The 13,381-nt window shown below is 39.7% G+C and overlaps 1 protein-coding gene across 3 annotated transcripts in view; it reads right to left on the bottom strand.

Annotated features, from left to right (window-relative positions):
* The window catches only part of KIF26A (kinesin family member 26A), a 134,804-nt gene that overhangs the window by 85,380 nt on the left and 36,043 nt on the right, over positions 1-13,381 (bottom strand). The window contains exon 1 of one of the 3 annotated variants that reach the window (XM_038407530.2): positions 3,490-3,599. The exons of the other annotated variants lie outside the window; for them this stretch is intronic. The gene's annotated coding sequence lies outside the window, so the exon portion shown is untranslated. Of the gene's footprint in view, positions 1-3,489; positions 3,600-13,381 lie in introns of those variants that run through there. 3 annotated transcript variants of the gene reach the window in all.

Raw genomic sequence — 13,381 nt, 5'->3', positions numbered from 1 at the left:
TAGCCATATCGTGTGTACTTAGAGTATAACCAGATTAGTACCCTTTTTAAAAAAAAAAAAGTGCTACTTTATGCTAAGCTGTGATTGCTCTCAAGGAAATGAACAGCTTGCTGGAAGACCAATGTATCTGATTTTTAATTATAGTATACAGTAAAAAACAGTAAAACAGTAAAAATTGTTTTTAAAAATCCTGGCATTGATATTTTTGCTTTGCTTATTCTCTTCCAAGGGAGCTATTTCCCTGCAGTTTGAATGTAAAAAGTCCAAAAACACTATTTAACAACTCAGGCAGAATCTTGGACTTGATTTCATTATCATCTGCTGGAGTACTCTTGCAATGTTTTCTTAAACGTATCTCACAAAATACAACACTGCTGTTGATAGAAGCTGTTAAGAGAGTATTTAGCATCACACCATTCATTAGCTAATATTATTGTACTTCTTTTCTACTGTTGTACTTCTTTTCATTATGCTCCTAAATTATTGTCCCTTAAATTAATATCTAAACCCAGATATTTCTAAGCCTTGGGAATTTATAAAGTATTAGTGCCTACAGCACTACACCATTAGAATGAAAAAGAAGTTCTGTTGTTACTGCTTTAACAATTATGTCCTCAGTACATTGTATTAGTAAACTGATTTATGGATTCAAATAAAGGTGCTGATTTTACTTTGGCTTTGCTCCATTTATGAAGCTTGACCCTAGTAAAACTATCTTTGAAGTTACAGGAGTTGCTCACAGTCATAACAGAGGAAGCCCTTCCCCTCCCCAATCTACTGAGAGAGTATAACATATAAATAAAGAACCCCAGATCAGGCAGGAAGGAGCAATTAATATTTTAGGATCTTCTAACCCACCCCTAAGCAGAAATGAACCCTGACAAATAAACTAGACTTTTCATTTTCTTTCTAGGGGGAATCCTGCACACATTACTGAGCACTGTAAATAATACTGAACATACTCTCACTGTCTACTGCGAAAACTAAATGGTACTAAACTCAGTAGCAAGTGTTTCCAGGATAGAACTCTCTAGGCCAAACCCCACGAACAATGACACACCTGATTAGCTTTACTCACTTGAGTCGTCCCACAAGAAACACATACTTTAAAGGTATAGTGCTATTTAGTTCTCTTACATCAATGGGACTAATCATGTGACTAAAGTTAAGCCCAAGAATAAGTGTTTCCAAGCTCTGGCATTATGTGACTAACAGGGCAATGCTAAAATGCTATTAGATATTTAAAATAAGCAAATTACTACATGAAAATGTTTTCTGATCAAAAATGTGCTTCTGATGTAAAGAAATCAGTAAGCCTAATTCTGTTCCTCCTTACACCTAGTTTCCAGCAGGGTAACTATTGACCTCAATAGACTTATTTCTGATTTAAACCAGTGTAAGAGAGAACAGAATGAAGCCCATCACGCATGGATATCTGAAGTGAGTAACACACATTCAATCAAATGTGCAAAGTTACAAAATCAAGGTGATACAAAAATGTTTTGAGAAAACAACTTCTTTAGGAAATTACACTACACAGCTCATATAAGTGTATTGTAGTGTAGATTTAAATATCCTAATTCACTATAAAAACAGTCTCCCATTTCCAGTGGTTGGATTTTATCAAGCAGTTGCAGGAGGCCATTTAAACTACTTAAGCAGTTTCTCTAATCACTTCTTGTAGCTCAGCCCATCCTCCTCCAGCTTCTCACTGAAGCTGTACCAGCTGTGCAGTTAGATTACTTCTATTTTTCCACTCAATGTGACAAAAACACCTGGCTCACGGATGGGTGTGAAGGGTAAAGGAAACACAAGTTACTGTTAAAAACATTAAACGTAACTTAAAAGTTAAGCCAGCCCAATGAAAGGGATTTCACTACCCTGTGACAATCCTGAGTCCTCGTGAATCTCCACTTCAATAGCCTCAGCTCTAATAAGCCTTATGGGGAAGTTACACTCACATGTTTTACAGAGGGAAGAAATTAGAGTGACCAAATGTGCTCTGTGCACTGCAAGCAAGAGGGGGGGAAGGGGAATGAGAATTCCAACCTCCATTACTGCCTCACAGACAGAAGGAAAAGAGCCAGACAAGGAAGGTTATGTCGTATGATAAGGACCTCAACATTTAAGACTAAGCAGTGCTCCAACAACATTTCAGTCTGTTACACTACAAAGGATGGAGCAGTTGTCTTTTACGCTGTAGACTGATATGTTGATCTTTCACTCAAAGCACATTAACAAACCACACAGTACTTGTCACACCTATCATGCTGCCTCTCTATAGCTACTTTGTGTACATCATTAGTAATTATCTGCAGAATGCTTGAATGAGTTGAATGGTACGGTGCAGCTTACACTGATAGTTTCCCCTGTTTCTGAAAACCTAATTTCACTTTTAAGCTTGTTTGCTACTGTATGTGAAATCTGGAAGGGCATAATCAACCACTAGTAAAGGCACAATCCAGCAAACTTTTACTCATGAGAATAACACAGGTGGTCCTATTAGAGCCAATTGCACTGAGAGAGAGCTCAATCCAATGAATGCTCCATAAAGTCCCAGGAAGTAAGCACTATTCACATGAATAAGATCCATGGGCTGGTCCTGCCAACCTTTAAGTGAGATGTCCCTACTCACAGGAGTAGTCTCGCTCACTTCAGTGGGACTATTCACCTGAGTGAGGATTACTCACACAAGCAACAGTGCAGGATTTAAAAGTAACGAGGTAGATTTTAAATACCCTGATTCTGTTCCCAGTAAATCTATGGGTAACTCTCTCATCTACTTCAACATGAGCAGGACTGGACCCAAAGTTTGCCTTAAGGTTTTAATCTTTGATGACAGTAATAAACATAATCTCACAACAAGCACAAGTAATGAAAAAGTAGCTTAAAGAGAGAGAGAGAGGAGAGATCAGTAATTTTAATTCACACTTCTCTGATTTCTGTCTCAGCTATTGCATTTCTACCTAATCAAATTTGACAAGAACCAATGAATTTGCAGACTATAAGGCTACAATATATTCCATTTGCCACAAAAAAGAAAGCATGGGTTTTCTTTAGTTAATATTTTTTAAATAAAGGTTTCAAAGCATACCTCACAACTGTAAAATGCAAAGGGCTGAATCAATTCCCACTGAAGCTGATAGGAATATTCCTATCCACTGTAATGGTAATTGGATCAGGCCCTAAGTCCAGAATTTTCAGAAGAACCAAAACTTCCATCTAGGCATCAAAATAAGTGGCCAATTGTAAAAAAGGTCAGTACCCTACATGCCTTGATAGGAGCAGAGCTCTTTTGAAAATCTGACCCCACTTGTGGGTGCTGAGCCCTTGAAAATCTGGCTCTGAATTCTTTTGAAATTTTGGCCCCATATGTGCATTCACTTACTTAAAGTCTACAGATGGGTTCTTTTGTCTAGGAAACCACAAGAAGCAGTACTGGCTATTCTGCCAATGCAAAACAGAAAATGTTTAATCTTTAAACCTTACCTTCAGCTATTTACTTCATATGCCCACGCTAACCAACAGGAGAGAAAGAAGAAAAGCATCTGGATTCTCACTTAAGAAGCTGCAATCGTTGAAGTAAAACCCACCCATCTTGTAACCTTATCCTTTCAGTGAGCATTTATACCTGTAGTGTGAACAAATGATGAAAGAAACGGCCAGCAACCATCCTTACTAATTACCTACAGGTTTCGCCTTGTTCATATAATTCAAGTGAATCTTGAACAATAGGCTGCATTGAACTAAATTCTTCCTTTTAAAAGCAAAATATTTGAAGAAAACTAAATGTCATATTAAAGTATTACCTTAAAGATAGACCGAGGTGCACGACATTTTTCAAAGATGCTTTCTGAGAAAGGAATGTGAATGTACTTTCTCAGTGAAAAAGGATCAATGTTAATGACTTTTTAACTTAATTGCCTTTCCAGCTTTCTGCTGTGTTGCTTACAAATTAGTTTTTACCTTACATGACATTGTGCAATATCCACTAATATCTCTATATTGATAAACAGTTTGAAGGTTGAAGCTTGTGTTCAATTATCTATTCACTGATAGAAGAAAAGAACACAGTGCTCAGCAAAACCAGAGGCCGTTCAGTGTAATCAGAGAAAGAGCAGGATGAATGATTCATTTTGAAAAACCTCAACCACATGTATCATAAAAAAGAAAAGGAGTACTTGTGGCACCTTAGAGACTAACAAATTTATTTGAGCATAAGCTTTCGTGAGCTACAGCTCACTTCATCAGATGCATTCAGTGGAAAATACAGTGGGGAGATTTATATACACACACAGAGAACATGAAACAATGGGTTTTATCATACACACTGTAAGGAGAGTGATCACTTAAGATGAGCTATTACCAGCAGGAAGGGGGGGGGGAGGAGGAAAACCTTTTGTGGTGATAATCAAGGTGGGCCATTTCCAGCAGTAAACAAGAACTTCTGAGGAACAGTGGGGGGTGAGGTCGGGGGGGGGGGGGGGGGGGGAGAAATAACATGGGGAAATAGTTTTACTTTATGTAATGACCCATCTGCTCCCAGTCTCTATTCAAGCCTAAGTTAATTGTATCCAGTTTGCAAATTAATTCCAATTCAGCAGTCTCTCATTGGAGTCTGTTTCTGAAGTTTTTTTGTTGAAGGATAGCCACTCTCAGGTCTGTAATCCTGTGACCAGAGAGATTGAAGTGTTCTCCCACTGGTTTTTGAATGTTATAATTCTTGACATCTGATTTGTGTCCATTTATTCTTTTACATAGAGACTATCCAGTTTGACCAATGTACATGGCAGAGGGGCATTGCTGGCACATGATGGCATATATCACATTGGTAGATGCACAGGTGAACGAGCCTCTGATAGTGTGGCTGATGTAATTAGGCCCTATGATGGTGTCTCCTGAATAGATATGTGGACAGAGTTGGCAACGAGCTTTGTTGCAAGGATAGGTTCCTGGGTTAGTGGTTCTGTTGTGTGATGTGTGGTTGCGGGTGAGTATTTGCTTCAGGTTGGGGGGATGTCTGTAAGCAAGGACTGGCCTGTCTCCGTAGTGTCCACTATGATGCTAATAAGCGATGGTCACTAAACACCACCCTATATCGGAAACCTACCGACCGCTATTCCTACCTACATGCCTCTAGCTTTCATCCAGATCATACAACACGATCCATTGTCTACAGCCAAGCTCTATGATATAACCACATTTGCTCCAACCCCTCAGACAGAGACAAATATCTACAAGATCGCTATCAAGCATTCTTACAACTATAATACCCTGCTGAAGTGAAGAAACAGATTGACAGAGCCAGAAGAGTACCCAGAAGTCACCTACTACAGGACAGGCCCAACAAAGAAAATAACAGAACGCCACCAGCCATCACCTTCAGCCCCCAACTAAAACCTCTCCAATGCACCATCAAGGATCTACAACCTATCCTGAAGGACGACCCATCACTCTCACAGATCTTGGGAGACAGGCCAGTCCTTGCTTACAGACAGGACCTCTGCCATGTACATTGGTCAAACTGGACAGTCTCTATGTAAAAGAATAAATGGACACAAATCAGACGTCAAGAATTGTAACTTTCAAAAACCAGTGGGAGAATGCTTCAATCTCTCCGGTCACAGGATTACAGACCTGAGAGTGGATATCCTTAAACAAAAAAACTTCAAAAACAGACTCCAACGAGAGACTGCTGAATTGGAATTAATTTGCAAACTGGATACAATTAACTTAGGCTTGAATCGAGACTGGGAGTGGATGGGTCATTACATAAAGTAAAACTATTTCCCCATGTTATTTCTCCCCCGACCCCACCCCCCACTGTTCCTCAGACGTTCTTGTTAACTGCTGGAAATGGTCCACCTTGATTATCACCACAAAAGGTTTTCCTTCTTCCCCCCCTCCTTCCTGCTGGTAATAGCTCATCTTAAGTGATCACTCTCCTTACCGAGTGTGTGATAAAACCCATTGTTTCATGTTCTCTGTGCGTATATATAAATCTCCCCACTGTATTTTCCACCGAATGCATCCGATGAAGTGAGCTGTAGCTCACAAAAGCTTATGCTCAAATAAATTTGTTAGTCTCTAAGGTGCCACAAGTACTCCTTTTCTTTTTTGCGAATACAGACTAACATGGCTGCTACTCTGAAACCACATGTATCATGTAAGTGAAATCATAGGGCAGGCACTAATTATCCTATGGAAGGGAGAATATGAGTTATGTTTCTTCAAGTAACCCATGCTGTAAACTCACAATCCTCCTGCCATATATCTTCCTAGTATATATGCAGTAAAGAAAAAAACTTGCAAATCCCCTCACAAGAAAAGTATTGACTAGATGTCACCATTTTTTAAAAAAAGCTAAATGTATCTGAAAATTGTAAATGTACTTGAAAATCTCTCTCTGAATAGGGAGGCTTGTGCGCCATATCTTCAGAGCTACTAAAATGTGCCTAAGTTTGAAAACAACTACATGCCTTTTTAAGGCCAAATCTTGCCCGCCCTCCCCACATGAGTACCCCACTACCTTTAATGGGACTATTAATTTAAGGCAGGAGAATTTGGTCCTCCCTCTGCAGCTTTTACCCTCTGTCAGTGGTAAAAGTCTGCAAATTTTATTTAAACATTCATTTCATATTCAGTGTGGGGGCCAAATCCCCAGCTGATGTACCTCAGCATAGCTCCGCTGACTTCAGACACCTGAAGGTCTGGCCCTTGATCTTGTGTTTTAACTGTAGCTAACCCAGAGAATTTTGAAAATTGATTTGAGCATATTTGAATTTAATTCAATTTATAAATATATTGCATTCCTTTACAATAACATTCATTTGTATAAGCAAAGTGAAGCGCTATGTTAAATCTTCTTGAAAAGAGCTGTCACCTTACACTAAAAACTATTGCAATGTGTTTAGTTATTCTAAACCCTCAAATGAGCTCTTTTTAATTCCATTTCCTGCCCACTTTAATGTACTTTAGTGGCCTGCAGTAAAGTTAAAGCCATAGGTGTGTGTCATAAAGATGAATTGTGCTATTGGAATGCATAATACAGTGGAAACAGGAAATGAGAGCAATCTGGTTTATTTACATCTCAGACACCCATCAGCACCTCAACCTACTCCCCATTGGTTACAAGGTCCTTTCCTGTTATCCTGTTGCATAGGCCCCTGCAATGATTTGACTTGTAACCGCTCACAATGAAAAGGTAGAGGCTGATCGCTCAGAGATCTGTGTTTGTGAACAGGCAGACTATTGAAGCAAAAAGCCCTGCAGTGTATTTAGTTGAAAGAAAACAAAATAAAGGTAATGGTTGTGATTTAAAGTAATTAAAAGACACAAACAAAATGTAGAAAACCCCAAAGAGATACCCTATCAGAATTAAATTTAAGTCAATACACAGGAACCAGACTACTTTGGAAACAGTAATTACTATCTTACAAAATATTACTTTTAATCTCCTTTCTTTACGATCTAATTAAACAGATATTTTACTTGCAATTTGAGTCAATGTTAGTATTCTGTGTATTCTATAAACTACACATCCAAACAAGTATGCTATATTATGCTTATTTTAATAGAGTATAACTTCATTTTAAAATGATGACTTTTAATTTGTACATTTATTGTTGATTTTAAGTAATCCTTTAATTTTTTTCTCTCTCTCTATTCTGTGACTTACTGTAACTTCACAATGCAAATTCAGCACTGATTTTGTTCAGATGAAAATGTGCGCTTGCAACATCCATTTGCTACTTTTTCCTCAATCATAGTATCATCTTTTATAATATAAACGTTTTGGAAAATAGTTATAAAGCCATCACTGCACTTATAGCTAACCCGCTATGTTTCAAAAGCTCTCCCTTGAATCTTAATTTTAAAAAAAATGTTTAGACAAAAACCTTTGTGAGAAATTGGATATTTTAAATGAAACTTGATCGGCTTTCTATTTTTAATTATTTTCTTCTTTGAGGCTGGGGAGTGAATTGGGAGTGGTGTATTAGCACTTTAACTTTGATCATCTACTGAATTGCATGGAAGAGCAAAACTTTTCTTTTTGCTTAAAGCAAACGTAGTACTTGTGAAACGTGCTAGATTGACATCTCTAAAGACTGTCCTCTATGAACCACAGAAGTCCAGAGTCTGATGCCCTTACACATGGCAAAGTAATGCCTTAATCCATGAGTAGTCTCCATGATTTCAGTGGGACTGTTTGAGTAATAAGGTACTACTGAATGCAAGTAAGGGATCTAGAATCTGTACAGTGTACACTGCTCTGTCAAAATGTGCTTCAGAGGAACCAACTTGGCAGGGAGAAAAGGATATTTTAGTCTCTACCCATTCAGTCCTTGGACTCTGCTGAAAGCGATGATTGTGATGGTCAGTTTTGAGAAGTTTTTCTTGTCATCTCTGACAAGAAACAGGATTGAGACCAACATCCCATTTCATACAGGCACTGGAGGGGTAGGCGATGAACAACGATTTGGGACAGATCTTCGGCTGGTATAAAGGATGCAGTTCTGTATATTTCAACAGAGCTATGTTCATTTATATCGGCTGGACATCTGGACTTTTCTATTGTACAGCTCAAAGCTTTTGGATTCCTACCTCAGTGAAAATAATGTCAACTTGGAAAATCTGGACATGACTCTCTGGAAAAAATGCTTGGAGTACACAGGACAGCAGTATACAGACTCTTGTGTTGTTCCAGTCAAGCCACCTCAATCCAACTAAATGGATGCTTAACACCAAAAGTTAGAAAGTTGACATTTTTCCTAATTTTTTCATAAAACAACTCCTCATATATTTAATTTCACCTTAAAAGGCCAGCACATGGCATAACATCATACCCATTTAATGTATCTTTCACTTGCTCATTTTATTAATTACTTTTTTAGTGAATGAACACTTGAGGAATATAAGGTAATGGTTCAAGCTTTCAGAACAGCCAGGGCTGCCTATTGTGTATTTCTCCTAGAAGCTACAAATTGCCATATCCAGATGGCTAGTTAGCACAGCAGGAGGTCTATCTCCAGAAACAATGCATCTCACATGATAATTAAAGTGTCACTGCTTCAGCAAAAACGGACTTGCTGGCTTGACTTGACTTTAAATTTACAATGGTGGAGATCACATCCTCTCTGTAGGGTGAGACTTTTCCCCCTCCCTCCCACTTGGACTTTGTTCTGAAAACTAAGCAGGACGGGAGGGGGGCAAAAGAGGAGGAGATGGAATCCTAACTCCCCAAACCTCCCCAAACCCAATGCATCCGATGAAGTGAGCTGTAGCTCACGAAAGCTTATGCTCAAATAAATTTGTTAGTCTCTAAGGTGCCACAAGTACTCCTTTTCTTTTTCCAAACCTACAGACAACCCATGTGTGGCTTCAGGACCATCTCTCCCAGTCCCTTGACTGGCACAGGGTTCCTGTAGCAGTGCTTTGACATTTCCAGTGTAGACATACCCTACCTCTCCACTCCTCCTTTGAGCCACTGCATAAGAATAGATCCGATGGCCTTTCCACTTGCCCGCCCCCTGAAGACAGTTCTGCACTTTTCAGAGGTGGTTCAGACACCCCTTTTGCAGCCACTCCACCTACCCCTTCCCATCACAGCCCCACGGGGGGGTCTTGAGTCATGTGGAGAGGCATTACAGTCACACTGCCAGGGCCAAATCCTTCTCCAGATGCCTCTGGTGCCATACAGGTAGCTGACTTCCCCTCCCGTGTGGCAAAGGGAAAATATGCAAGTAGATCCTGCAGGACCATCCCCCAAAGAATCAAAGAACCTTTCCAAGAAAATCCCTTGGCCATGAGATAATGATCTCAGTCACACAAATGGGAGTTGAAAAAGACTTATTAAACAACCCAGTTTCTCCCCTCTCAGAGCAGGACAGTTCTCTACAGTTTCGTTAAGCAGGATACTGACCACACATACTTTCTCTGCACAGCACCATGCAAGGGGAAGACTATAGTCTTGCAGACTGACTTGCTATTTGTGCTCAGATGCCATGGGTGGGATGATAGAGGCACCAACAGGATAGATTTTAAATGCCCTACTTCCCTTTGGAGGCTATTCACAACCCATGCAATTCAATGTCAGCAAGTTTTTCAGCCTGCATTTTTCTTGCCTTAAGTTTCTGCCTTTACTCCTAGTTGTACACCCTAAATAATTCCTCATCTCCTACATATTTACATAGTCTATTATCACAATCCCCCACACTCCTCAGCAGTTGCCTAGCCAAGATGTACACATGTAGACAAATGAATCCTTCCAGCCACCTATTCAAATCTGTTGCTCTTCTCTTCATTCTCTCCAGTTTGTCTGGAACTAACTGGAACCGAACACAATGTTCCAAGTTTCAAATACCCAGGCACCAGAATTGATAAAAGTGCGCCAACTTCAGAACCTTCAGCTAGAATAGCTAATTGTAGGGGGCTCATTAAAAAGCCAAGTAAGATGCTCTGTGAGAGAAAGTAAACCAGCAGTATTTGATTATAAATGGAAAGATATCCACAAGAGAGCTGATGAAGCACCAGTTATAGTGACAATAGGGTGGCATGACACCCATCTGCAGGCTTATCTCCCTACTGTGGATTTTATCACATCTTCATGAAAAATTTACTATGTAAACACATTGCTCAGCAGACCCAGAGATATTTCTTCCACCTTGTCAGGAGGAACAGATACCATGTAACAAAAGTAAGTTTTCCATCATACATACAGGATGGGTAGACAGAGATATCAGAAGATCTCTCATTTAGGATGAAAACAAGGGATAATGGGACTCATTATCATTTTAGGATTGCCCCCCAAAAAATCAAAAAATCCCAGATTGTTATATTACTATTTACTTAGATTGTTAACTTTTTTTTTCTGTGTTTGTACAGTTCCTAGCATAACGGGGTCCTGACCCATGACTAGGGATCCCAGGTGCTATGGTAATAAAATAATAACAAATTATTATCATTGTTTATTTACATATCTGCACTTAACTGAACAGCACAGGATAATTTCTTACCTATTAAATAAAGTTGTTTCTAGTACTTCTATCCGATGCCAGGTCAGACAGGCTGTTTGCTTCTCCCTTCCAGCAGGTGAAGGCAGAAAAAAAAAACCACTATCCTTACATAAGAAGCTTATTGGCTGCTAATCTCCAGTTGAACAGTCTAGGGGCAATTATACTAACTACAATAACTATGAGCAATAAACCAAACTTCAGCTTTAACTCCTTCAAATTACTGACTGGGGTGTCTGGGCTGCCTGGTATTTTAAGGAACCTACCTACCTAAGAGACAAAAAATTACCTTATTGGCTGTTCTCCTATGCCAGCCGAAGTAAATCAAAGATATATAGGTGGGATTATCATGGAGTGGTAACCTGCAATACCTTTGTGGATAACAGCTATTGCTAATGCTTATTCAAAGTTTGTAGAGAAGCTCAAGTTCTTACCCTGCACAGTCTATGTGGAATGGAATCTAGTCCCACACAAAGCAGAGTGAGCTGAAGCTAACGAAAACTTATGCTCAAATAAATTCGTTAGTCTCTAAGGTGCCACAGGTACTCCTTTCCTCCCCTTTGCAAAGTCTCCCTGATGCCACACATGAGCCGACAGTAGAGCATCCTTTACAACTCCACCAGGATCTTTTCAGGACTGCCATACAGAGGATGTGGTCCTGAGAGGAACTGAGCACCCACAACTCCCACTGACTTTAATGGGAGCAGTTGTGGGCACTCAGCATCTTTGGGCGTTCTAGGGAGAAAAAAGGAAGCGCCCGAGATAAGACTTGGTCTTCATGAAAAGTGAAATAAGGATCCCATACAACTCCCTTACACTTCTCACAAAGGAAGAATCCATGCACAGCACAGAGCCAGATCCTCTGCTGGAATAAAGGAGCTATGCAGTTTACACCAGCTGAGGCTCTCACCCATTGGCTTTAAAATAAGAACCTCTCTGAGGCTCAAAAGCTGATCCATCAAGTCTTTCAGAACCAGAAAGAATTACCAGGCACAGGAGTTCTTCCAATGGAAGCAACATATCAGGGATTGTTTTAGGAATACTTAATCCTATCCAGCGTAGGGGGTAAACTAGTTGACCACTTGAGATCCCTTCCAGCCCTACATTTCTGTGATTTCTTTGTTAGCTGCTCTAAAATACCCCACAGCGTTTAGGGATAAACAACTCCAAAAAGGAACTGAGACAAAGTGTATACTACTGAGGGCTGCTACCCAATCTTTATTGGAACTAACATTTAACCCATTGTTGAGAGCCTTCCTGAAAAAGAAAAGATGGCCACAACTAAATGTGACAGTGACTGCTTAAACCAACAATAAAGTAAGCTAGAGAGGGAAAAGAATAAAGTAATATAGGCTACTTCAGGATGTGTATTGTTGAAATGGTGTGTCTACTGTGACATGGACACTTGATCACAAAGAATCCCATGGAGACTTCCAACAACATTTCACATAGGCAACCAAACAACTGGTAACTACTTTCAATCCAAACTGACCCGGGTCATATTAAAACCAGAGAATGAGAATTACCATTCTCCTGAGCCATCTAGTCACCCTTACAGGATTTTTAAACAATTCTGTTATCTAATGTAGCCTCTATAGACGTTACACAAAATAAATACATAGGATGGTGCACGGAGACCTTATAGCCTGATATCATAGCGCAGAATTGTGTTACTCAAAGCCTGAATTTATCATATAGTTCAGGAGTTCCCAAACTTGGTTCGCGGCTTGTCCAGGGTAATCCCCTGGCGGGCCACAAGATGCTTTGTTTACCTGAGCATCCACAGGTACGGCTGCTCGCAGCTGTCAGTGGCCGCGGTTTGCCGTTCCTGGCCAATGGGAGCTGTGGGAAGTGGCGCGGCCCCCCAGTAGCTTCCCCTGAACAAGCCGCAAACCAGGTTTGGGAACCCCTGAATTATAGTGGAATGTTTTTATTGTCATTTGTTTTCTAGCCCTTCTGGAAGAAAGAAACCTAACTCAACACATGTTAGGAAGAAATAGTAGGTATTAGTGAATGGAGGGTTTCTTTAAGAAGAGAAATTACAGCCTCAGAGTGAAATCCTGGTCCCACTGAAGACAACGACAAAACTCCTTCGACTACAAAGGAGACAAGCATCCCTAGCCTAACCCAAAATCAGCTATGAACATTTTTATTTCATTGAGCTGTCTATTTATTTTGGTGGAGGTTCATGCAACAAATGTATGCAGAGTTTTTGGATGATGAGTTGAATTAATATGGAAAATTCCTCCCACTTTAAAACTGAAATACTATGGCACTAGATTTTATTGTCTCAATTTTTCAATAAAAAACTCAATGATCTATGTTTTATTGCAATTATAAAAAGGAGATACACATTGAAAAAAGAAAAT

The sequence above is a fragment of the Dermochelys coriacea genome, chromosome 6, assembly GCF_009764565.3.
Source record: "Dermochelys coriacea isolate rDerCor1 chromosome 6, rDerCor1.pri.v4, whole genome shotgun sequence".
Classification (NCBI taxonomy): domain Eukaryota; kingdom Metazoa; phylum Chordata; order Testudines; family Dermochelyidae; genus Dermochelys; species Dermochelys coriacea.
This window is presented reverse-complemented; position numbering and strand designations above follow the sequence as displayed.